This window comes from Empidonax traillii, unplaced genomic scaffold (genome assembly GCF_003031625.1).
Source record: "Empidonax traillii isolate 1590-97213 ecotype Southwest subspecies unplaced genomic scaffold, ASM303162v1 scaffold80:size1517328, whole genome shotgun sequence".
Taxonomy (NCBI): Eukaryota; Metazoa; Chordata; class Aves; order Passeriformes; family Tyrannidae; genus Empidonax; species Empidonax traillii.
This window is the reverse complement of record NW_020955273.1, coordinates 712076-737967: the sequence shown is the minus strand read 5'-3', so window position 1 is coordinate 737967 and position 25892 is coordinate 712076. Positions and strand designations below refer to the sequence as shown.

Genomic DNA, 25892 nt, shown 5'->3' with positions numbered 1-25892 from the left:
AAAAAAAAAAAAAAAAAAAAGAGAAAGACAAAACTTATAAGAACTGAATGGCTAAGAATCAGGAACATCAAATGTAAGAAAATTATAAAAATGCATTAAATATTTATATCAGGGCATTAGCCTTTAGTAGCAAAAATCTACATACAAGTCTTAATTTCAGAAATTTTAGAGTAGTAAATTGTAAAGTATAAAAGTAACAGTTTTAGGAAACTCAATTAACAGAAGAAGTCATGCAGCTTCAAACATCTTTCTGAGAAAAATGCATCTGATCAACGATGTCAAAAATAGTCAAAAAAACCCCTATGGAGCAGCCAGCAGCCAGGTGCATCTAGCTGTTCCTAGAACAGTCCCTAAATGAGAGGCAAAAGAATTTCCCTGTATAGTGAATTCATTCATTCCCCTTGTGTAATCCCATGTACCACCTCTGTCTTGTGTTGGATCAAAAAAAAAAACGATTACACATCAGTTCACTTAGACCAGATTGTCTGATCCAAACTATAGTTTGAGTCAGTCCATGAGCTTTCCTGCTGGTCGGCTATCACCAGAGTACAACAGAAGATCGAGGTGTGGGAATCAGAAGAGTAGCCTAGTGTATTTATTTCATCACATTTGTAAACTGCTCTGTGAAGCCTAACAGTATTTTAAAGCATTGACTGTTTCAGAGCAATGTAGAAGTATTCTATTGTTGTGAAATAACCCCAATATTGGTTTTAAAGGTCCATGGTCTATGCGAAAAAAAAAATCAACAAAATATATTATTGCTTATTACACTATTACTTGTAAATTACTGCATAGCATTATTTGATTTATAATTATTCTGAATTTAAGTTACAGAGATTATTGTTATGATTGTTTTACTGTTAAACTTTATTTTTCTCATCCAGAATCAAGTTGAAAGCAGAAAGACTGTAAATCGTATGGATCAAAGACTATACATCAGTGTGTCACACACCATGTGGCATTGTGTTTTGCCAAGTCAAAGTTATGCTCCAAGTTTCAAAACTTCAAACAACTGAAATACCACAACATTCATAAAACAGAACTGAGCTACTGGGAGTAAGAAAAAAAAATACAAAAAAGGTAACAGACCTCAACAGCAGATAGTAAAATTAACATTTCAACAGTTCTTGCCTTTCATCTCAGTCTCCATAGTACATTTTTTCTGGAAAAGCTACGATTTAGGTTTAGCAAGATGCAGAATTACATAAAACATCTGGAATATGGGACAAGGAATATTGGCTTATTATCCCTGGTGGACCCTCCCTATGAAAAATTTAATAGGTCTGTTTTGGTAGTTTTAATCTCCAGAGCACCCCAAGCTATGTTATGGAAACATCATCTTGGTAATTTATATTAGAAAGAACACCTGGTGATGAAAGCAAATATACCCTCTTTAAAATTGTGAGTGATTTTTCTTTAATCCTAAAACTTTTCATCTTCTTAAATATATAATTTTTAACAGCTTGACTAAAAATTAGTTTTTGTATCTTTGAGACTGATCACATTGTAACCATTGTGAACTTAACACTATTTTATTAGAGAGCTACATTTCTTCATTCCTGTCTTCAGAGAACAAGTCATTTTGTCTTTACTTTGACATTGGCCTTTTACAGATTACAGAGGAAGCTCTTTTGAATCCTATATGAATATCACAAAATCACTTAAAATGTTGTCCGTTTATTACTTCACAGCTTCGAATATTAAAGGAAAAAAGAACTGATAAATAGATTTCTACTATTCTTATTCCTATCTCTAATTCTAAAGGTAGAGTTAGCTATAAATAATAAGAAATACATACATTTTGTCACAATTTATTCTAGGACCAATTTCAAGTGACAGTATGCAGCATACATAAATTATATGAATTCTGATCTCTATTTGCTTTTCTGGTTTCTTTTGTGTTTAGCATACAATTTCAAAATAGTTAGCAAAAATCTATATATGAATGCAGAGACATTATTTTCCATTAAAATCATTACTGGTTTCCTCTGAATATAAATACAGGTAAAATGTTATATAGCTGAAAATTAAACATACAACTTTCTAGTATCACACCTGCTTTATGCTTTATTATAAAAACACAACTTTGATTGTTGTTAATGTATTATTTTATCATTAAATAAGAAATTATTGAAAGTACTGGTCAATCTATAAAGGAATTTACTAATAAAAATTCATTCTATACTTTCTAGCTACAATTAGATTTCCATTTATCAAATTTCTAAAGAAACAATACATGTACAAATTAATCTGTTTTTATCATTTAACATGCCTCACTTAAAATATATTCTAAAACATATTTTGTGTTTTCTAACAAGAAAGCCCATAATAATATAATCTGTAGCTTATAAAGATTTTCAGAAACATTTTTTTTATTATTTTGACACTGATACGCCTACATTTCTAATATTCCAACCCTGAAACATTTTAAATGCAATTAAAAGTGGTTATGAAAGAGTGTGGACTTCCTTGTGAAGTAGGAAATCACTCTTGTGATTAACATGCAAACGAGCTCATGCTGGCAGAATAGATTGGGGTTTTAAAACCCCAATTACTTTTGTATGATTATCTATTTACCCGTACACAGACTATTTTCATTTTTCATCTCATACAAAGTCATCCTGCTTACATTTTTAGCACAGCAATTAATATTTACAATAATTATGACATCAAGCACCATTGAGAGTAAGCCAAGTGAATCATTCACCATGTTTTTTAATATATATGTTATTAAAATAACATCTATGGTAATACATTGCAGAGGACAGAGATATATTATTGGCCTTTATACACAATCCAGCCTAATACAACATCGTATTGGCTTTAAATTTAGTTAAGGGGCATATTATTTTTAGTATCTGAGTAGGTCAACTGCTGTTCATTCAGATTACAAATGCCAAAACTCTCAAGTCTGTAACTGCTTTGTATAAAAAGTAAGGTTTGTTTAAACTTTCCAGTAAAAATAACAATAAAATTACTTCCTCGCGTTTTTCTTTTATTTTTCTCTCTCTTTTTTTAGTAATAACAGACAATTCTTAACTTTCACTAACACACTTTGATTCATACCTGCTGCAGAGTGCACATATACACATTTTTTCCAGACTTCTAAAGAAAATTATAATGCATTAATGACAGGAACTATGGTAATGGAAAAAGGTCACCCTCTTTTGAACACCTTCTGTTTTAAACCATTATATATAAAGACATTTGAGAAAGCAAAGAATTAAAAGGCAGCCTTTGTGCAACCCATTACTGAAATATTATAGAATAATCTATATCAAATGTAGTGGAATAGCAGATTCTTTTGGATCTAAATTTACTGCAGCCACAGAAATGCTTTTATGCTTATTATGTATCTGCATGTTGATTCAATTATTAAAGGGACACCTGACAGCAGACTTACTTAATTGAATTAATTAAACTGGGTGAATAATCACAGAATTACTATTGTATGAAATTTGTCCTGAGAAGTAACACTGGCATTATGAAATTGCAAGTAATTTGAATGGTAAAATACACTGAGCAGAGCAGTGTTCACTTACTGTATTCTGAAATTCTTCACCTCATATATGAACAAATAGGACATAAAAATGAATAGAAAGCTGTGAGTAATGAATGCTTCTCCCTATCTATTGTAATTTACTATGGGAGTCCAGATACATCACTAGATCTCTTAAAAACTTTGCAAAAAGGATTCAAAATAACAGTAGTAATTTTAATCTCTTACTCCAAAATGATACAATGCAGTGGACTACCAGATACCACAAGAGAGGTACTATAACACTGAAACACTTGTGTAAAACACTACTTCTAACTGGAAAATCTAGAAAATATTTAATACGTCAAATTAAAATTATGCAAGTACTGTTTACTGACAAAAGCAACAAAATTAAAGATGTTATTTAAAAAAAAATCAATTGATTGATACAGTGAGCGTCTACCACTGATTTTAGCAACAGGAGCAATTTTCTTGGGTGATTAATGTTAAGATATACTGCACATAACATATTTCTTTTAAGATCTTCTGAAACAATTTTTTGTTATTATTTAATCAGTTTACTGATTAAGTTCAGAAGAATTTATTATGCTGTCTTTTATTTAGCTGCATTTGATAATTCACTGAATAGGGGTGAAATTTTACATGACAGATTTTTTAAGCACACATTTTCTTTTGCCCCTGCTTTCACACCAAAAAAGACACAGAAAAGCCTCACTGCTCAGAACAGAAGTTTATACTGGCAGAGGACATTCCTGGAGTGCAAGCACCCGATCTGGCATATATCCAAGTCCCAGCTATTAGCTCTGCATCACCAGTGGGTATTTTTCTTACTTCCTCTTGCAAGGTTTTTGTTTTGGTTTGCTTTTGCAATAATCCCCACAATAGCAAAATGTACAAAATTGTCAAATTACGTATGAGAGAATGGTGGAACTGGATATTTACCTTACTCTAAAGTACTCTGAAGCATAGTAAAAGCACACCCATCACCTTTTTTTTATTAATCATCAATGTGTTTTCTCTTGCTAAAAATTAATATTGATGATTCTACAGATAGAAAATATTAATTTAGAAGCTATTATTAATTTATATTACTAAAAAGAACATGAACATTTATGGATATTCAGTCAGAATATTTTAAAATTAAATAATACGACATCCAACATCTATATACTATAAATCACTGACTTTTTTACATTCATATTTTCCCTCATATTCCTACTTGAATATAATTCATTTTACAAATATGTCTGATCCTGCCTCTGACCTTACTACACTTTAAGCTCTTTTCTGCTCATGGAAAGCTAATTTGCATTTTTAAAAAAATGTGGCTGTATTAATGATCTAATTTACCACAAAAAGGCTTTATAATAAATACAAAAAGGACAGCCATTAGCTTTCTTTCCACAATAAAATCAAAACAAAAAATAAACCATCTCATTTACACAACAATTAACAGGGTTTTTTCCTTACACATTACTAAATGAATCTGTACAGTTCAGCATCCATAAACATTATATATTGTGGAGTATTCTTGCTCTACTGTCAAAATAAGGAATATTATAAATATGCAAAGTTTTACAAAACACTTTTCTAAGAAAACTATACATCCATTTTAATACCTATATTAATAACCGCAGTGGTTAGATTTTTCTTTTACATAAATTATACAAAGTACATCGGAATTACATACCATTTTAATACCAGTTTATTATAGCTTTATTTCATAATATCGGAGGTGGAAATGGAAACAGTGCCATCATGTGATACTTTTCAGGCTACTTCACTTTTTTTATTTCCAAGGACTGAGTCTGTTGCTGCTATACAAATAAGAGTTCCTAGAAAAGCATGCAATGGCAGCATAATTTATTATTTTTCATGCTGTAACTAGATCATGTTAGGTATTTTTATGCACCAACTATTGAAAACACCTTCTAAATCTGCAAAGATAAATAAGAATATGATCAGTAAAAATATTACTTAGTTCATTTATTAAAAGTTCACAAATTATCTAACACAGTCTTGTGAAATTCCTTCCAGTTTACAGTCAAGATATTAATCCAAACAGATTAATTTTTACAAAGGAGCACAGAAGTTAAATTTAGTCGTTTTAATTAGTACTGGGCAGACTACTTGGAAAAAACCCTTAATACGTGAAATTGTCACAGGCATACAATATCAAAGCCAAATCCAACTTGTATTATATTTACTTCACAAGATATTTTCGTGAAATCAGACACAGTTATTTTTTATTTTGTATTCATTTGATAATGAAACGAAGGCATTTTTCTTCCCAGTGGTCAGAATAAACTAGAAAATCCAGACTGGTGCTGAACACACATATTTCCACTTAACTCTTCCGTTTTCCAGAGCTCAAGACAACCATTTAACAACTGCTTGGAATCTAGAAATACAAGTAATCTATTAAATCTGAAATCCCACTTTAATGCACAACTCACAGCTGCCAAATCTCAAACTACTTTACAGTAGTGGGGGTTTTAAAATATGTCTTTATACAAAATTAAACCCTTACAGTGAATTCATTGATGCATGGATGAAAGTTGATAAAAAAATGCAGGAACTGTAACTTTTAAAATGAGCACAGATGCTAGATATTGCTTATCAAGTTTGAGAATTTATAGAATAGGAACAATGACTGAATTCTCCAAGACTAAAAATCCTTACAAAATTTAACTGCCTACAATTCCATAGGAAAACTGTTACTATTACGTGCTTATTTTTAAGCATTTGGGCATGTACAGCCATGTAAAAACATTTAGATTTCTTTATGTAGGACTCAAAAATTCATGTTACATGCATGCAAGCCACCTATATGAGTTATATTCAAGAGTGTTTTGAGTCTGAAACAAGTAGGGTTTTTTATAAAAGTATGTTTCATATATTCAAAACTCTGTTTATGGGTCAGCATTACAGCTGGTGAACATATCTGCTTTTGTTAAAAGGTAACAAAGCAAACCCCTCCGCCCTTGAGAACCTTCAGAGAGCAGGATACAACACTGGAAACATGAAATATAAGAAAAATCCCGCAGTAAGAAAATAATAGGGACAAATAATGTTATGCTCTTACTTAAATCTAACGTGTACTATGTATAGGTAACATTTTATAAATTGTTCGAACTAAACTGAGTTGCATTTAGCAGTTTGGAAGTCAGGCCATTGGCAACCATGTAAGCACTGAATTGTACACTTAGTACAGAGAAGCTCATTTTTTATGTTTGCAACCCAACTAGCAGGTTTTTGAGGAACAGACTAAAAAGTGGGAGAGCTTTTATTACTGCTATTGTTACTTATTCTTCAATTGCTTGATGTTTTCCCTAATGCCAGCAATAACCAGCCTGTATCCCCACCTGACATTTCCACCTTGAAAAGCTGGATAGAAAACTAATTTGACTGGAATGTTACCAGAACAAGTGATACCTGGAACTCAATGAAATCTGTACCAAGGTATTTAATACCTATTATAGGGGGTGATTCTAAATCTGTTTTGTTCTTGTTATCATCCTCAAGTGTGACAAAAACTTCTCTTTTTCTATGGTTAGGACTTAGACTTGGTCCCCCCCAACAATTAGTAACAATTTCCTATCATCACGAAACACATAAACTCCACATCAGCATTTACTACATAGTTGTATTATGTTCGTTTTGAGCTAGATGATGAGCATTAACAATATGATCTTACAAAACACTGTCAGGATACTCACAGTGCTGTACAGAAACAAGAATATAAATCAGATAAAATCATAACACTAACTAGATTAAGCATTTAGTACAGGAAATCATAATCTGGGGGGCACTTGCTGGCTGATCAACTAAAACATTTGAGAAACCTGGAAAAGGGAGGCAAAGCTGTGGTCATTTTCATGTCCCTTCCCAGTAATCTCTTCAACACCTATCCAAAGAGGAATCTGCTTGTTTTTTGTGTTCTGCTTTTTCCTGTGATGCCGAAAACAGGTGCTCACTTAAGACAGATATATTAGGCTGCAGATGAATACTTTGAACGTCAGTGGAGGGGAGTATTCTACGCAACATCTGCAGAAGTATTTCTACAATTGTGAACTGAAGGAGAGGCTGCACTACCCTCTGGGTGAAAAGACAAAATTGCATTTCTTATCTGTATTTTTATTTCTGCAGAAATTCAGTGTTCTATACAGAAGTCAAAACAGCAGAATGAGCACTAAATATCTGATGGGGAAGTTCTAATATCTCACTTTCCTAATTGAGAAGATAGGAAATTACAAAAATGTAAAAAATAGAGAAGTAGTTTTTTTAACCTATTAGAGACCTTAAGGTAATTGTGCTGGGCAGGAATCAGATGGCAGACTTGTAAATGGCTAACCCAGAGGTTAGTACTTGTCTAACCATTCAGCACCCATCTATTTGAATAAGCCACTCCCCGGGCAGATGGAGCTCCTTAGCCCTGTAAGGCAATCCATCTACGTCCTGAGGACCTCGCTGCCACCGTCCAAGCGTGCTTGGCCCCGGCAGATGAACCTCAGGATTAAAGGGTGGGCTCAGTTCCGCGCACACTGTGTCTCACCTAAAAAATCCAACGCGCAGGCTGGAAGGTGTAAGGACCTTCCCCGGATCTTCATTCGCGAGGACTGGCCATTATATTATATTATTTGAATAAGCCACAAAATCTGAAAGTAGATTCCAAAATTACTAATTAAATTGTTCCAATTGGAACAATTGGATCCAATTGGAACAATTGTTCCAACTGGAACAAATCATTGGATCTGGATGGATCAAAATTAGTTGGGTCAAAATATATAATGGAGAACTTCACAAGAAAATGAGTAGACATTTTCTAAGGTTTTGAAAACTTTAGAAAGCACAATTTTGACCAGGTTCTGTACACATGGTTATACCATCTCCTTAATTCATGAAGAGACCAGAAACAAAAAGAATTTCCCGTACTTGTCAAGGCACACTCAAACAACAAACAACTTTAGCTGCTGTGTAAGGCTTTCTCAAGTAGAAATATTATTACTCACGTTAACTTTCCAACCCAAATAAAATGTCAGATGAAATAAGATAAACTGTCAGAAAAGAAAAATTAGACATATGTGGTGGTTTAAAAATAGGTTCACTGATAGTTGCAGCACCATATTCCATCACCTGAGAGCCACAGGTGGTCTTATAAAGAGAGTTACATTGTAAGGTGATAATAGCTGCCATCATTCACTGACATGAAAACAAACTAGGCGTTTACTCAGCAGTTGTCATTAGAGTGAAATGGAAGGAACTAAATGTTCTTTTGTGTAGGGACAGCTGAAACAAGGCCCTGAGTGGGAGCAGCATGCATATGCCCATGCAGATCTCCAGTTACTGGTTACAAAGCAATGTATATCAGGGTGTATGAGACATGGAAATGTCTCACTGAACAATGAGGCTCATAACATCAGTCTCCATGAAACAGTCTTTCATAAGGAGCTCTAAAGTTTTTTTGAGAGGAAAAGAAGTGTTAATTTAGTAATGACTCTACTGAGGTCAAAGAATATCTAAATGAATTCTTATTAACAAGCCAACTGGAAAGTTGCACAAACTGTTAATCAGAAAAATAATAAAAAGCTGTCATTATCAGAGTCAGTGTAACTGAAAATATTTTTGTATTTGATTCACAATCAAAAGGCAGAGATGGTCAACATATGGCTAAATATAACTGGACATATTTTTCTATCTGTAGACTGACAGACAAAAGGAAAATCCCTAGAGGATGAACTCAAGCTTCAAGACAGCTTAAGTATAGAGTTTGATGTGTGCAAAAGACACAGGAGGTCAAGTAATCCCCTTATGGTTAGAGAATATATAGTAAAAATTCTATTTGCTTGTAAAGTCTCTTTATTTCACTGGTCTTTCAGATAAAGTATTATGATTAAGTGACACATGGTCTTTAGTGGGATGCACTGGTTTCTGGAATGGTATTTACTACTAGAAACCCGATAGAAGAAAAAAGACTGAAATAAAGAAAAAGGTCTGAAACAAAAACCAAACAAAAGGGCTTAATTGCTAAGTCACTCATTTTGGAGTGGAACATTCCTTCCACTCTTACCCTGACATTTTTGCCGACTGAACTCATCTAAGTTCTGCAAAACCCGCCTCTCTGTTGAATGGATAGCTACTGCCAGCTTTCTTCTATTTGGACTCATCAACAGGAAGAGGGAAAACACTTTTATTTTCTACTCCTTTATGCTACCTTCAGGGTTTCCGTGGGGGTTCTAATAATACTTAATCGGAAAGAACACACAAAAGTACATTCTGTTTCTAAAGAGGCCTCTGAGTATGGTCCCCATATTTAGTTAGTCATTGCCACCTGAGGCAAGATTCTTAGGAAATTATTACAACTCTCAGAAGCAAGAAGAAGCTCAAGGTAAGTTGAAGTTTTCATTGGTTGGTTGTTTTTTTTTAAAAGCAAGAACAACAACAACAAAGGCAGTTTCTCTGAAAAGAAAACAATTGTTTTTAGCTCAACACAGGAACAACACAAACACAACATCAAACAGTTCCATGATGCTATTTTCAACCCCATTTAACAGAAATAAATCAGGCTGAAAAATATGGAAATTCAAAAAGACAAGTGAAACTACCAGAAACTGTATCTCTTCAGCCTCTGAATATACAAGTCGAATTAGGTTTTAAGTAATGAAAACCAGCACTGGTTCAAGATGATACAGGTGATATTTTCCACTGTGAGTCAACACTAAATCAATTCCCAGTTTTGCTTTCAGAGAAGCATACTTGAATTTTGGCTGCTTGCAGTATTTCAGACGAGCCATAAAACAGAATTCCTGAACACTTGTGCTTACAGATCACATTGCACTTCACAGCTGTTGTGTTTTACCCCAGCAGAGGGTGCATTTAAGCAAGTGGAAAAAAGCAATTTTCTTTTAAACATAGCTTAAAGTGCTTAGGGGTCTTTTTGAATGAAATGTAATGCATACATATATTATATTTTAAATATATTAAATAATTCATAACAAGTAATTATTAGGCCTACCTGCAATGTTTATCTCATTTTCTTCTCATGTGCCACATTGAACAACAGCATAATGCTGCAACTAGCTAGATGGAGCAGTGAAGTCTGAGGAGTAGACCTAAATTTCACAACATTGTGATAAATACGAGGTCAGTAAATCTGTGGGAAGGAATTGCTACTATGATTACTTTTTAAAAAGGAAAATTTTGATTAATCTTCTACATTAGAAGAATGCTGATATTGCAAAAGCAAAGCTTTTAAAAAACAGAACATGCCTGAAGTAAAGCTCTTCATATGGCATTATTTCAACCTCCTCTGCATGACCTTTCCTCCATTCTTTGTTATTATGTGCCACATTATTTGTTTCCCCAGGACCTACGTTTCATCACTGCATTGGATAGACTAGTTTTGAAAATGAACTGTGTTTTTTAAAGACTTGTATTTAGTATTACTCAGTGAAGAGACTTTTGTCTCTGTCCTGTGTTCCCTTTGTTACTGAAATTGTAAGGGATATGGCCAAAGTATGCACAGTTTTGGAAATGGAGAAACTTTTTAGGGAAGTAGAACGCCATATTAAAAATGGATTTCTGCCACAAATAAATTTTCACCAAGCTCCATAAAATGAAAAAATATGAACAAATTACCATTCAATACAAATTTTTCCTTTTTAAGATTGTCATACACATATACCATTATGGTAGTTAGATGTAAATAAACACAAAGCTTTCTTAAAAGATCATGCATATCTCTTTTGCATGTATGTTCTCCAGTGAAGTTTCATGAAGTAACCTACTTTCATAAATATTTTAGTCCTGTGCCCAATGTAAGTCAAAATTCAGAAAAGAAATAATCCAAAATTATCTTCCTACTACTTTTTCTTTCTCCTAAGTGAAAAAAACCCCTCACCTTTTCATGATTTATTGTCAGAATAAAAAAATAAAAAACCTTTGTCAGAAGAAGCAGGGATTCCTACCAAATTGCACAAGATTGATTAAATGAAGCATTTTCAAAGAAAACACTTAAATAACACATGGCTAGTAGTTCTAGTTGGATTAGACAATGGCAATTGGACATGGAATGAATAAACAAATAAATCATTATGTCTGGAAGCAAAATAAGAACAAAACTAGGTAGTTCTGTAAGCAATAGAAATTCTGAATAACATCATGGACATTCTTAATGCTTTTTCCTCAGCAGATGCACTATTTTGCAAGTTTCTTTTATATGGTCCATCTGTTTTCATGGATATAAGCATCTTTGAGGCCTCTACTTCTCAATCAAATTTATCTGAAGTTGGTCAACAGGTTCAAGATTTATTGTGGGGGACTGACAGATAGTATGATTGCATCAACTTACAGAAGTTCTGTTTCCTTACAAAAGTATGATAAAAATAGCAAATCTAGGCTATGTTATCCTAGGAAATAGACAATTCCACAGCAGGGCACTTTCTGCAGGGAAGGCCAAGCCAGGAAGAACACAGGAATACAGTGTTCAGGTCTAGCAGCAAGAATTCTCAAACTGCCATAACACAAAAAAAGGAGAGCAGATAAAAATATGCCCAGTACTACACCAAATATTAAAAATAAGATTAATCAATTAGAATATTTTAACTAGCATTCTTAAAGAAAAAAGAAATGCCATATTTCAGTACAACATAATTACTTCTTATTAGCAACTTTTGATTAATTCTGTTAGAAAATCTCAGATAGGTCAACATAAAGAAGGGCTTGCTTCTTTGAATTCAAACTATAGCACGGTATTGGTTCAGCAACAGAACATGACAGACCAAGTTAATGTAACTGCAATACTTCAGATAGAGTTTTATCAAGGATTAATATAGCACAATACTTCCAATTGTTATGACCATGTTGTCATCAGTTTAGGCGCAGTAACTCCCCTTTCAGTAATTCAGTCATGCTTTGAATACTCCAGTGCACTGATCTCACCTCTTATTTATTCATCAGAAGAAAAGTTGCTTGTAAAGAATGACATGGTCTTGTTACAGGACAATTTATATAATAAAATATCTTCATTTTGTTTCATTCATTGTATTGTTTAATATGAAATCAAGATTAGGTCATAGAAGATAACTGCCATGGAGGAGCTGCCACCCTGAAATATCTTACATAGCATTACTGTTAGAAGTATCCTAAGCATCAGGCTTATTAGGCAGCACTCATTTATTCATTTGGTCAATCTTGTTGCACATACAGTTGGTCTCTTGACCTAATATAGTGCATTTAACACATTCGCAAGCACGGATTGTTTTTTTCCCCTTAAGTCAATGCCTCCGATAAACAAGTAGCAGAAGCTATGTCTCCATTTGCTTCACTTATTGGTAAGAAGACTGCTGAGGAACTCATTCATTCACACTGGACTATTGTAATGTATAAGCTAGTTATGTCACCTAACTTTCTCTCTTACTCTTTTGTATGAGACGTGAAATTCATATCCACCTTATCTGCTTAATGAATGGGTTTCTCTGAACATGAAAGTTACAGATACAAGAATCTGAACAATCCTCAATGGCATCACAAAAGAAATGTACAGCTTTGCTAATTTAAGTAACTTTTTAAGTCTAAAGCAACTAAACTTAAATACATTGTAGAATTAAATTGTATGAGAAGCAGTACAACATCATTATAAAAGATAGGAAATACAATAGTAACATGAGAAATATTGAAGCCGTGAATTAAATTTCACAGTTGCTACACAGGCTCAATTAAGTAAACACAGTTTTCACAAAATATTTTTAAACTGGAAATCAGGAAAAAATGAGGTAAATTGAAAAAAAAAAAACGACTAAAGAAATCTCTAACACTAAATTTCAACAGTTTAATTTCTTTTTGTTTAAATGCTCATTTACAGATAAAATTTGGAATGAGATCACATTCATCAAACTGTCCACTTAATGTAACAATATTGCATCTCATTGACAAATCAGCCATCAATTAGAAGCCGTAAAATTTAATTAAACATATCCTAATCACAGCTAGCACTGTAATGTGACCCGCACATATGCATGCATTTCACGTATCACAACGTGACAGCACTGCACTTCCTTCCATTTTTCCTGCTACCATATTGAGGACCTAAAATGAAGGTTTTCAGAGACAGAAACAAATGGAAATAAGAAGGGGGGAAAAAAAAGAAGTTGCTAAAGCAGTAAGGCAGAGATAAATACACAATATCTGTAACAGAGGCAGGCAGGAATTCAAGACATATGTTCAAAAACAAATAAAATACAAGTGTTGAACTATTTGACCATACTTCCACGTTGATGTCCTAGCAACTACACAAAGTAGGAAAGCTTTGCTTTCATGCTTTATGACCTCGTAAGAAGCTTCTCGATGGCATTACAGTTCACTAATCCATAGCTGCCTTGTATTTACTGTAACTGTATTATATTGTTATAGGTGTTATTAATATTAATAATATGTAATAAAACCACAGAAGAATATTAATAATTTGAGGCATCATTGCCTGCTGCTCTAGAACTCTTACACTTTAATTAGTTTATATATTTTCGTATATATTTCCAATAAAATGGAAAGGAATAAAGTAGTCTAACCATCAACATCACTAAAAATGTCACAGGGCACAAAGTTCAGCATAGATTTTACTCATGGTCTTCACAGAACTTTAGAAGATGGCTTCCTGAATTAATTCACAAATGACAGAAGACAAGTATTACACACTTATCCACCAGACCTCTTCCAGCCTTGTGTCTTTTCTTCCTTCCATTGTGACACCATTAACAAATTCCATTCTGTTCTTTGTGGTTCCTGAACCTCTCTTTTGCTGTGTCCCTGTCCTGAACAACATCTTTTCTACTAGAGAGCTAATAGTTTGTCACCTTTCCCTGCTATACACACAAGATTCCTTTTAAACTTCAGAATTATTCATTCCCATGTACATGTTCCCCTCACTGCTACTTTTTCCCCTGTTCCTTGGGATCAGAACCAACACAGAAAGATCATGTCATCACATCAAATATTGATTACTCATTCCATCCTAGAAAGCTGTCATTAATCTGGTTGATTAACAGCAGAAAAATTATTGAAATATTTTAATGGCAATAAAACGTAAACATTTCCCCATCCCTGAAAGTGTTCAAGGCTAGATTGGATGGGGCTTTGAGTATCCTGGTCCTGTGGAAGGTTTCCCTGCCCATGGCAGCGGGGTTAGAACTGAATGATCTTTAAGGTCTCTTCTGTCACAAACACTTCTATGATTCTGTGAATCTGCATCAATTTAAAAAAATCAACCACAGTTAGAATAAGATATAAAATATCAAATATCAGACCAGCTGCATCTGCTCTGCAGGCACTTCTGCTACACTTCTACTAAGGCAGAAAGCTAGATTCAAAGGAGACTTTCTCAAAGCTGGAGGAAAGCCGCATTAAACTCAAGCTTAGTTTTTCATATCCCTTTAAAAGGCCTAGATTAAGGTTTAGGTACACTGCAGCCACTATTGCAACTACATTTTCCACATACTTACTGGAGCTAATGTGAAACTAGCCAGTCCAAGCACTACGAGCCGTCTAGACATAGCTCTGATGAACTCAGCACAGGCTGCAAAACCTGCCTGAGAACCAGAATAAATATGCAATTACTTAACTCTCTCTGTACCTCCTGTCCCACAGATTTAGACTCTGCAGGAATCCCAGATTGCTATAAAGGAGAAAGTGACTGCCATTGAATGACACCCCTGAGTGCTCTTGGAATAAATCCAATATTGAGTGTTAAGCACAGAATGAGAAGAAAAGCAGGAAACAATGTTGCTTTTATAGTGAAACCAGATAATTTAAAGATAAATAGAGAAACCAGACCCTAACATAACTATCATATACTAAAATCCAAAGAAAAGTTCATAAATTTTGGAAAAGTAATTTTAGTATTTGACATTATTATTTTAGTTACTTTTTTATATATATTCACACAGTTACCCAACTCTTATTAAAAAATGTTTAATTTACAGGAAGGTGTCTCCAAGATCTGACTATTTACAATATCTTCTCCATTTTATGTGTTTCCAAATAAAAATTATTGACACTTTGGAACAGAAATACATGCTCCAAGATATAAAATGAACTTTTTATATCAAATGGTTACAACAGATTGATACACAAAACTCTTACCTGAAAGGGACACTGTACCTTACAATCCTATTTTAATAAATCAGATTCTAAAATACTAATTACAAGAACTGATTAAACACTACATCTTAAAAGAAAAATATTCTGCAACCCCCCACATGCACACATTCAAAGCTATGGAAGAGGAACTGAGAACTGGTGTGTAGCCTCATATTTGGAACTTCAGAAGAGTATGTATCAGATTCAAATAACTAGGAATTCCAGATGGCAATTCTTGTTTTCATGGATCACAAAATCCATAATCTCAGAATTTCTGTAACTTACCCATCATGTACAGGTTATTTTAATTGCCAGAATTTTTGAGTTTGTTTTGTTCATTTCTCCAATTTTATTGAATAAACAGGTTGGAGGAGGGAGAAAGGGAAGGTAGGGGGGAAGAGAGAGAAAATTATTACCTTGAATATTTTTATCTAATTGTTTGATGAACAATTCCAAAAAGTACTTCAATAAATCTGTATTTCCTAGTGGATGGGTTCCACATCCCATACACAAGAATCAAAAATGAGCAGTAATGGCAAGAAGATTTTGATAACATAATAGTCCCTTCTGCTTTCTGTCGCAGTTGGACAAAGTGTAATAATAAAGGCTGTCACTCTTTAGGGGGTTTCTGCACACAAGAAGTTCAAAGCTGACTCATAGCACCACATGCTATGGGTTAAGATACACAGTATACCATTACCTGTAGACACTAACACTGATAATACAAGGCAGACATTTTTCTTAGACATTTTTCTTAAAAAGTGCACTTCAGCTACTCAGGTAATCACAACAAAGATAAAAAGAAGATAACAAAGTAGCTCTGAAATAATACCTCCAGTATGAAAAGGATGCCAAGTTTCAGAGATATTGCTTAAGATTTTCTGCAAAATTTTCAGGACATGAAAGTATATCAAATAGTGAGTTAATTCAGTTGTAGAGATACCCATAAAACACAGTAACATGCATTTCAGCAGGTAAGCACACTCACTGTCACCCATGGCGTTACAGGGCCCTAGTTAGGATTGTTTTATAGTTACTGCACTTCCTGCTTTCCAAAACAGTGAGATTAAAGCTACCTCTAGCAGGTTACACAACCTATGACTGTTCTCCTAAGTACAAAACAATTTAGGGCAGACAAGATTGCACAGTCATATTTCCATCATCATAATTTCCAGAGCATGGCTTTTGGTTTTCAGGGTTTTGGTTTGGTGGGATTCTTTTACATTTTTTTACTTTAGGTTTTGGGTTTAGGGGCTTTTTGTGAGTTTCTTGGTTTAGGAGTTTTTGTTTGGTTTGAGGTTTTTGAGGGGGGATGTTGCTTTTTCTTAGTTGGTTTGGTTTTTGAAAGGAAGAACACTACAGAATCACAGAATATGCTGAGTTGGAAGGGACCCACAAGGAACACTGAGTCCACCTCCTGGCCCTGCACAGGACCATCCCCAAGAGTCACACCATGTGCCCAACAGTCTTGCCCAAATGCTTCTTGAACTCTGTCAGGCTTGGTGCTCTGATCACTTCCTTGGGGAACCTATTCCAGTGCCCAACCTATTCCAGTGCCCAACCTATTCCAGTGCCCAACCTATTCCAGTGCCCAACCACCCTCTGGGTGAAGAACCTTTTTCTAATATCCAACCTAAACCTCCCCAACACAATGTCAGGCCATTCCCTCGTGTCCTGTCGCTGGTAACCAGAGAGAAGACATCAATGCCTGCCCCTCCTCTTCCCCTCAAGAGGAATTTGTAGACTGGTCTCCCCTAAGCCTCTTCTCCAGGATGAACAGACCAAGTGACCTCAGACGCTCCTCATACAGCTTCCCCCCATCTTCATTGGTCTGGCTTGGATGCTCTCTAAGATCTTCATATCTTTCTTACATTGTGGTGCCCAAAATGACACACAATATTCAAGGTGAGGCCACACCAGTGCAGAGCAGAGCAGGACAATCCCCTTCCTCGACCAGCTGGTGATGCTTTGCCTGATGCCTCCCCAGGACACGGTTGGCCTTCCTGGCTGCCAGGGCACTGCTGTCTTATATTCAACTTGCCATTGACCAGGACCCCCAGGTCCCTTTCTGCTGCACTGTTTTCCAGCACCTCATTCCCCAGTCTGTATATACCTCCAGGGGTTGCCCCATCCCAGGTGCAGAATCTGGCACTTTCTCTTGTTGAACTTCATATAGTTTGTGATTGCCCAGTTCTATAATTTGTTGAGGTCTCTCTGAAGGTCCTCTCTGCCTTTGAGAGAGTCAACAGATAACCAGGACTTTCCTCTCATGAAGCCGTGCTGGCTGTGACCAATGACTGCATTGTCTTTCTGATGCTTTTCAATACCTCCCAGAAACAATCTTCTCCATAACTTTACCAGGCACTGAAGTGAGACTGACAGGCCTTCCTTCTTGCTCTTCTTGAAAATCAGGGCAACATTCACCAGCTTCCGGTCAGCTACGACCTCTCTGGATTCTCAAGACTGTTCAAAAGTCATTGAGAGCGGTTTTGCAATGACATCAGCCAGCTCTTCAAGGATTCTGGGATGAATCCCATCACAGCCCATAGATTTGTAAGGACCCAGCTTGAGCAGCAGATCCCACACAATTTCAAGGTCGACTGGGAACTGATCATTCTCACAGTCATGATCTTCCAGCTCAGGACACTGAAACCTTCTTGGTCGATCACGTGAGTTGAAGAGAGAGGCAAAGAAAGTGTTAAACACTTTCTGTGCCTGTCTCTGTCCCTATTTGTGAGATGACCATCCTTATCTCGGAACAGGCCAATAGTATTTCTATACTGTCTATTGCCATTATTGTATTTTAAAAAGTCTCTTTACTGTCCCCTCATTTCTGGCAGTTTCAACTCCAGCTGAGCTTTGGCTGCATGAATTTTCTCCCTATAGCACAAGCAGCATCTCTGTATTCTTCCCATGTCACTTGACCTTGCTTCCACTGGGCATACACCTTTCTTTTTTTGCCTTAATTCCAAGAGAAGATCCCTGCTCAGCCAAGCCAGCCTTCTGCCTCACCTGCTTGATTTCCAACATTTGGGAATTGCCTGCTCCAGTGCCCTTAGAAACTGATGTTTGAAAAGTGACCAGCACTTAGTTCATCAAAGAATAATTTGTCAGTGTCATCGTCCTGGCTGGGAGGTCTATAGCAGACTCTCACAATGGCATCTGCATTATTTGTTTGCCCCTTGATTCTTATCCAGAAGCTCTCAACTGTGCCACTGCCAACTGTGAGATCCATACACTCTAATCTTACTATTACATACAGAGCCACCCCTCTGCCTCTTCTGCCCTGCCTATCCCTCCTGAAGAGCCTATAACCATCCAACCATCCAATAGGGCACTCTAGTTACAGCTCTCATCCCACCAGGTTTCACTTATGTCAAAGATGTTAAACCTCTGGGACTGAGTGAAAGCTTCAAGCTCCTCTTGTGAGGACCCACATGAAAACTTACTTACAGATTAGTCCCATCATGCCATCACACTGCAATTCCTGCTAAGTATAATAAACAAATGCTTTGAACTATAATGGATTACTAATTTTTTTTTTTATTTCTGTATTACGTTTCCTCATAGAAATACTTCCGCATACAAATACTTCCACAAAAAGGAGTGAAAAACTCAAAACATGAAATTTTCACTATGCCTGTACTTTAGACAATATTTTCCAGGTGTGATGAAGTAAAAATTACAGGGAAAGTCACAGATCTAAGGCTATGGATTTCCCAAAACCAGTTTTTAACCAAAGAGAAATCAAGGGATGAACAAGCTAATGAACATGGATACTATTTGAAGAGGACCAATGGGTCCAGAGTATGTTATCCTTTCTTGCAAAGAAGCAAAAACTTATTTGCAAAGTTTACTTACTGTGCAAGTTTTCCCGCATCTCTTATTGTAGTACACACTACCTAGAGCTGTCAATAAATGCACATGATTGTTCTGTAGGGGAAACAACAAAGATTTCTTACTTCACGAGTTTTGAAAGTGTACAACTACTCTCTCTGTATAAAGTTGGCTCCATTAACTCACTTTTTATGTGAGTTTTTATGTTTCTGGATACAAATTATAATGATTTTACTCTGTCTGTCCTGAGTTTTATTTCTAAAGGAATTTTAGGGCTCCCAAGATTCTTTTCTCCTTGAAATGGCAAGGAATGGAATTCTAAATTCTTTTTAATGAGAGGCATTCCTTGTCCTTGACTCCAACATGCAAATCATATATTGCAAACTCCATTAGTTGGTGCTTCAAACAGCTACAGAAATAGATATTAATGTGCAATATTCCAGATTATTATGATATTGCAATTTGTGTAAATAAATATATGTAGTTTCCTTAACTGTGTTTTTCAGCTCAAAATAGCATCACATAGAATAAACTTGCAATCATATTTGATAGATGTTGTGGATACTACGTCCTTCAAAAGTAGATCTTTTCAATGCATTCCTTACTTACTGATTCTTTTAGTTCATAACAGAACCAAATGTAATATTACAAGTCACACCATTTTTACCCCTATGAAAAGTCTAGGAGACCTTTGGAGTTCCAGTATCTAGAAAGGGACAGGATGGACCCAGAGCGTAAGTGCACTGGCCTTTTTCTCCTGTTTTCACTTTCCTGTCACTATGGAATGACAGAAAAAAAGATACTTGTGCTTTAGGAACCTTGTTAGCATCTGTGTTTCACTGCAGAACCTCTCAGGAACACTGTCTGAAAAAAACAAGCTTACTTTCCCTACTCATACTTATTCAACCTCTTCATAAAAGTACTATGAAAACAAGTAATCTGGTTTCTGATACCACAGCCGTCTAGAACACCATAGCATAGAGTGGATGAGGTCTTTTCCAACCTTAATGATCCTATGATTCTATAGGACAGCATAGCATAGCATAGACTATATTCAGTTGGAAGGGGACCTACAACAATCATTTAGTCCTGTTGTCTGACCAATTCAGGGCTGCCCAAAAGTTAAAATGTGATTAAGGGCATTGACAGGCTTGGTGCATCTACCACCTCTTTAGGAAGCCTGTCCCAGTGTCTGACCATCCTCTCCATAAAGAAATGCTTTCTAATGTCCAGTCAGATCCCCCCTGAAGCATCTTTGAAGCATTCCCAAGTGTCCTATCATTGGATCCAAGGGAGAAGAGATCAGCCCCTTCCTATCCCCTCTGCCTCTTCAGGAAGGTGTACAGAGCAATGAGGTCACTCCTCCGTATCCTTTTCTCCAAACTAGAGAAGCCCAAAGTCCTCAGCTATTCTCATAGGACATTCCCTCCAGGCCTTTCACCAGCTTTGCTGCCCTCCTCTGGCTGCACTCACAGACCATCACATCCTCTTAAATTGAACACAGTATTCAAGAGCGTTGCTGTACTTTGTCACTAATCAACCCTTTGCCCCAACATCTATGGCAACTAACAAATGATGACAGAAATTATTCCAAAATTAAACGGTTATGGACTTAACACTTCAAGTACATATCACATTAAGCTATTTTCTGCTAAGCAGTAAATATATGGGCAAATAAATGCAAACGCCTTAAAACTGCTTTAAGAATGTCTTAAAAGAGATGACTATTGACATATAAAGTCCTAAAAGATATTAGGTATATATCATAATTTACGTTAATTATTAATGCATTTGGTATTATTTGATTTGCTAGTCTGGTGAAAAATATTGTGACTATAGGGAAAGAATTGAAATCTCAGAAACACTTCCTGTATTTCACACAACTTCATCTGACCTTGAACAATGCTGATGCAAAGAGCCCAGACAAATTAGATTTTACATTTACAAGAATTCCATAGCGTGAACATTCAAGAGTGTGAATGCCTCCTGACAATTTTTCCAGGTTGTTCTCAGAAGCAGGTAAGAATTTCCTTGCTAAAACATCAATCGGCTCCCAACGGGAGTTACTTTAGGTAGGCCTGAAGAATAAGAAGCTTCAGAATTATGGCCTTTCCGTCACAGTACAGCAGCTCAAGAAAAAGGACAAGAGCAAGGGATTAAGGAAGCTTAGATATTGTTCACAGTTCAAATTAATCTTTGAGTAGATGATGGGTTATAAGTGACAGATGAATAAGGGAGTAAAATTTTCAAGTAAATGTTGCTTCTGGCCCACAGCAGGGAAGATTTGCTTAGCTGAACTACAGTTTCCTCAGTGCCTGACTGATGCAAGGACAAACAGCAAGGCATAAATTTAAGCTAAAAAGCTTACCCTCGTTAACAAAAGTTAAAGAAGAAATATAGTTTTGCTTTCTTACTTTCTAAGCAGAAAGCTGGTAAGTCAAAAGAGCAAATCAAGCATGTAAAACTTACAGAAAAAAACTGCAACAAACACCAGTGCTTGAGCTCTCCTAGAAGCCTCTTTCAGTCTTTTGGAAAACCCTTCTTTCAACAGAAAGAGATCAGACAGGCATGCTCAAATAGCTTGTGTTATAAGATTGCTCACCTACATTGGATAAGAGCAGAACAATATATGCAGAAAAGCCCAAATAAACATGAAGCATACTATGTAATTATCTTTTATGCAATTAAGTATAAATTATCATAATTTTAAAATAAATTCATAAGTATTATACTAATCAATTAGAGTATAAATATCCTTGACAAAAGGAATGAAAAAAAAAAACCAACCCACAAACATTAAACAACAACGCAAATCAGTTAAAACTAACCTACCTATTTAAACATGCAGAAAACCAAAACATGAATAGTTTAAGCAATAATGTGTATTGCATTTGGGTGGCCTTTTGTTGTACTATGTGTTGATGTGTCAAGGCCAAAAATTTGTTGTAGTAAGTATAATTATTCTAATAAATGTGAATTAAACTGTTCAGGACAGACTTTCAAAGCTATTTTATTACATAGAGAAAGGTAGAAATATTTTTTATTTTTTTTTAATAAAGAGGTTTAAAATATTTTAATTAATGTCTGTATGTTACAGGATTTTGTATTCCTTAGAGGTAAATAAAAAAATAACTCAGAAAAGCTCACAGAATAACTACATAAGCCATTTTACAAGGAGGATATACTTTCCTTCTTTTCTATGAATGTATAAAGCTCTCCTTCAAGCTCTTAGAAACCTATTGATCTGTGAAACACAGTGCACTCCAGGGAGGCAATTCACTTGACGTTATATATCAAATGATGAGATGAATAATGATCATACCATTTGGTAATTAAACATCTTACAAACCTTTTAACTGACTGAACGTCAGAAAGGTCAAATGAGATCAAACCCATTTTTTTGCTGGTTTTAATTCTTTTCATATATTAGCAATACAAAAGTCATATTTAAAAGTAACTATAATATTAAATAGCAAAACCAAATAATTAAACAACGTTTTTTCATTAGTATATTATTAGACTGTTTGAATACACAGAGAAATAGTTCCTTAATCCTATCATCCTATTATAATCCTAATTTTTAAGATTAGAAAGAAGTAGCCACACCCCAGTATAGTACAAATAACTAGCAATGTTATTGGTTAAGGGAAATGAACAGCCCATAGAGTAAATCTAAAATATACCGAAGCACCTACCAATTAAAATAAATCTTCTTGATGACTTCCTGAAAAGTTATAGGAAACTGAGTTTTTATTAGATAGTAAGTCTATTTCAGCAGTTTGAAGACACTAACAGTGTTTGTCACCTTACACATTAATTTGGACATTTTATCTAATATTATTTAGTAACAATTTAAACAATTGACATTAGAAATAAATTCAAAATATCTTAAAAATAAGTCACCTACACTGTAATTTCATGAACAGTTCTGTACTTTGCCTGTAAATTTGTCACTTGCCAAGGCAATCAAAAGATGCAGCAAAGATGGTTTTTACTACAGACTAACAACACTGTGAAGATTACTTGCTCAATAGCTAACGCCTCTGTCAAATAAGGGCTTTCTAAAAAAGACAGTATCTGTTCACATGTGACTGCAGCATAACCTTATGGGTTACCACAAATCAAGGCCTTCATTCCAGAAAGAATAAATCCCTCCATCTTAACACAAACTATCATCAGCCTTCACTGTTCAAATAGAATCCAATCCCAAATATTAAAGAATGTCTTAGGATTTTCCTCTAGCTACTTTATTAGAAAATGAAGAAATCTTTATTAGGTCATGATAAAAAAAGAGTAAAAATCTTATTTAGAAACAAAAGGATGGATTCAGTCAGCTTTCAGTCAGCTTTCAGTCAGCTTTCACAAATATACAATTGCACAAACACACAATCAATATGTGAAACAACTAAACACATCCAGTAACAGCCTATATGAATATGACAGTTCTGTCTTACAGAAGATTAAACTGGCCACTCTCAAAAACTAACTTTAATCTACTGAGGCCCATATCCCTGTGTTGCTCAGGTGCTTCTGCACCGATAGACCTAGTCCAGAAAAGAGAGGTTTCTGGGGCAGAATCTAAGAAAGGATTTTTACAGGGCATCTGAAGAAGTAGGGCAGCAGATAAATCTGTCAGCTGAAGGACAGAGTTTTACTAGGGAAGTCCCACATCCATACAGAGGACTGGCTGTTACAATGGGACATGAGAAAGATGTGGGAGATACCTTCATAATATCAACTGCCAGTTGCTCACAGTACTTTGTCTTTCTTTGTCTCGAGGCTGGGAACAGAGGTAAAGTTGGCAAAATAAAAAAGAAGTAATTAATTCACATGCTCTATCTTCTGGGATCTTTTAAGTATCAGACAGGATATTCAAGTTCATATCGTAATAACTTCAAAACACTGTCCTATCAAATACATTCAATCAAACCAACATAGAGCTTTTTCAGGCCTAGTAAATCAAATAAATTTAGAATATCTTTAAACAAAAATATTTCTGAATTGCAAAATTAAAATAATATAAAATATAAGATTGCAGTAATATTAATACTTCTTCAGATCTCCATTTCTAATATTGTCCAAAAGTACAGCATTCAGCAAATTTTCAAGACACAGAGAAAGGGCCAATTACTCATTTTTCTACAAGTTGAACATGTAAAATCCAGGGGAAAACTCCTACTTTAGTAAGAGTTACTTTAGTAAGTTACTTTAGTAAGAGTTTAGTGTAACTAACTGGACTATTCCATTATCCTTTACAATGGAATGTAAATAACTGTGTGGTTTCCACAATAGAACAACTTCTGCTGGGAAAGCAAATAAACAGGTGCTCAGACTGAATTTTAGGAGAGTATTCTACATGTGATTTAAGCACTGACCTGTGAAAAGATGTTCTATGGAGGCTCAAGGGCTTCAACATATGCTCACTCAGCAAACAGCTGCAGCAGTTAAGGCTGCTCTTGCCCTCTCCTTCCTTTCCCCACTTTTTGTTACCCTCCCAATGCCAGAGCTGACTGCTGTCACTCGGGGGCAAAATGACCACACAAAATGGCCATGACCAACTTTTCTGCAGAGCCAAGAATCATGGTTTAAACTGTTATGGATTTTCAACGGCATCAGCTGGGGATCCTTTCCACCCTCATTCCTAGTTTCCTTTTTCAAGTGACAGAAGTGAAAGAAGAAAGGATGCAAACACAAGTTCTGATGAAACGACAAAAATGAATTTTGGAGAGAGGGAAAAGACACCTAGAACTGCAGTACCTGTTCATTTAATAATTATATGCTTTAGTTTAAAGGATTATTGATAATGATGAGTCTAGTAATCTACAGTGGCAATGAAAGATTGCCAGGCCTACGTTCCATATTTCTTATAATACTACTGCTCAAAAGGCAAACATAAAATGATTCTGTCATATGAGAAAACTTTAAATATTTTTCCATTCATTCAGTAATTTAGTTCAACATTTCAGCCTTATTTCTAACAATAAAATAAATAATCATAGAATCATAGAATATATTGGGTTGGAAAAGACCTGCAAGATCATCAAGTCCAACCCCTGATCCAACTCCAATTACTATAGCATCGCACTAAGGGTCACATCCAATCTCTGCTTAAAAACCTCCAGGGATGGTGAATCCACCACCTCTCTGGGTAGGCTGTTCCAATGCCTGATTACCCTCTCTGTAAAGAATTTCTTCCTAACATCTAACCTAAACCTCCCCTGGCAGAGCTTGAGCTCATGTCCCCTTGTCCTATTGTTGGTTGCCTGGGAGAAGAGACCAACCCCCACCTGGCTATAACCTCCCTTCAGGTAGTTGAAGAGAGTGATGAGGTCACCTCTAAGCCTTCTCTTCTCCAGACTAAACAACCCCAGCTCCCTCAGCCTCTCCTCATAGGACTTGTGCTCAAGTCCCTTCACCAGCCTCG

The 25892-nt window shown here is 35.4% G+C and overlaps 1 protein-coding gene and 1 long non-coding RNA gene across 5 annotated transcripts in view; one reads left to right on the top strand and one right to left on the bottom strand.

Annotated features, from left to right (window-relative positions):
* The window catches only part of FOXP2 (forkhead box P2), a 406115-nt gene that overhangs the window by 247842 nt on the left and 132381 nt on the right, over positions 1 to 25892 (bottom strand). The gene's annotated exons all lie outside the window — the stretch shown is intronic.
* Positions 8863 to 9340, top strand: LOC114056081. The gene is made up of 2 exons (XR_003570902.1): positions 8863 to 8978; positions 9204 to 9340. It is a non-coding gene; the product is annotated as an uncharacterized LOC114056081 (long non-coding RNA).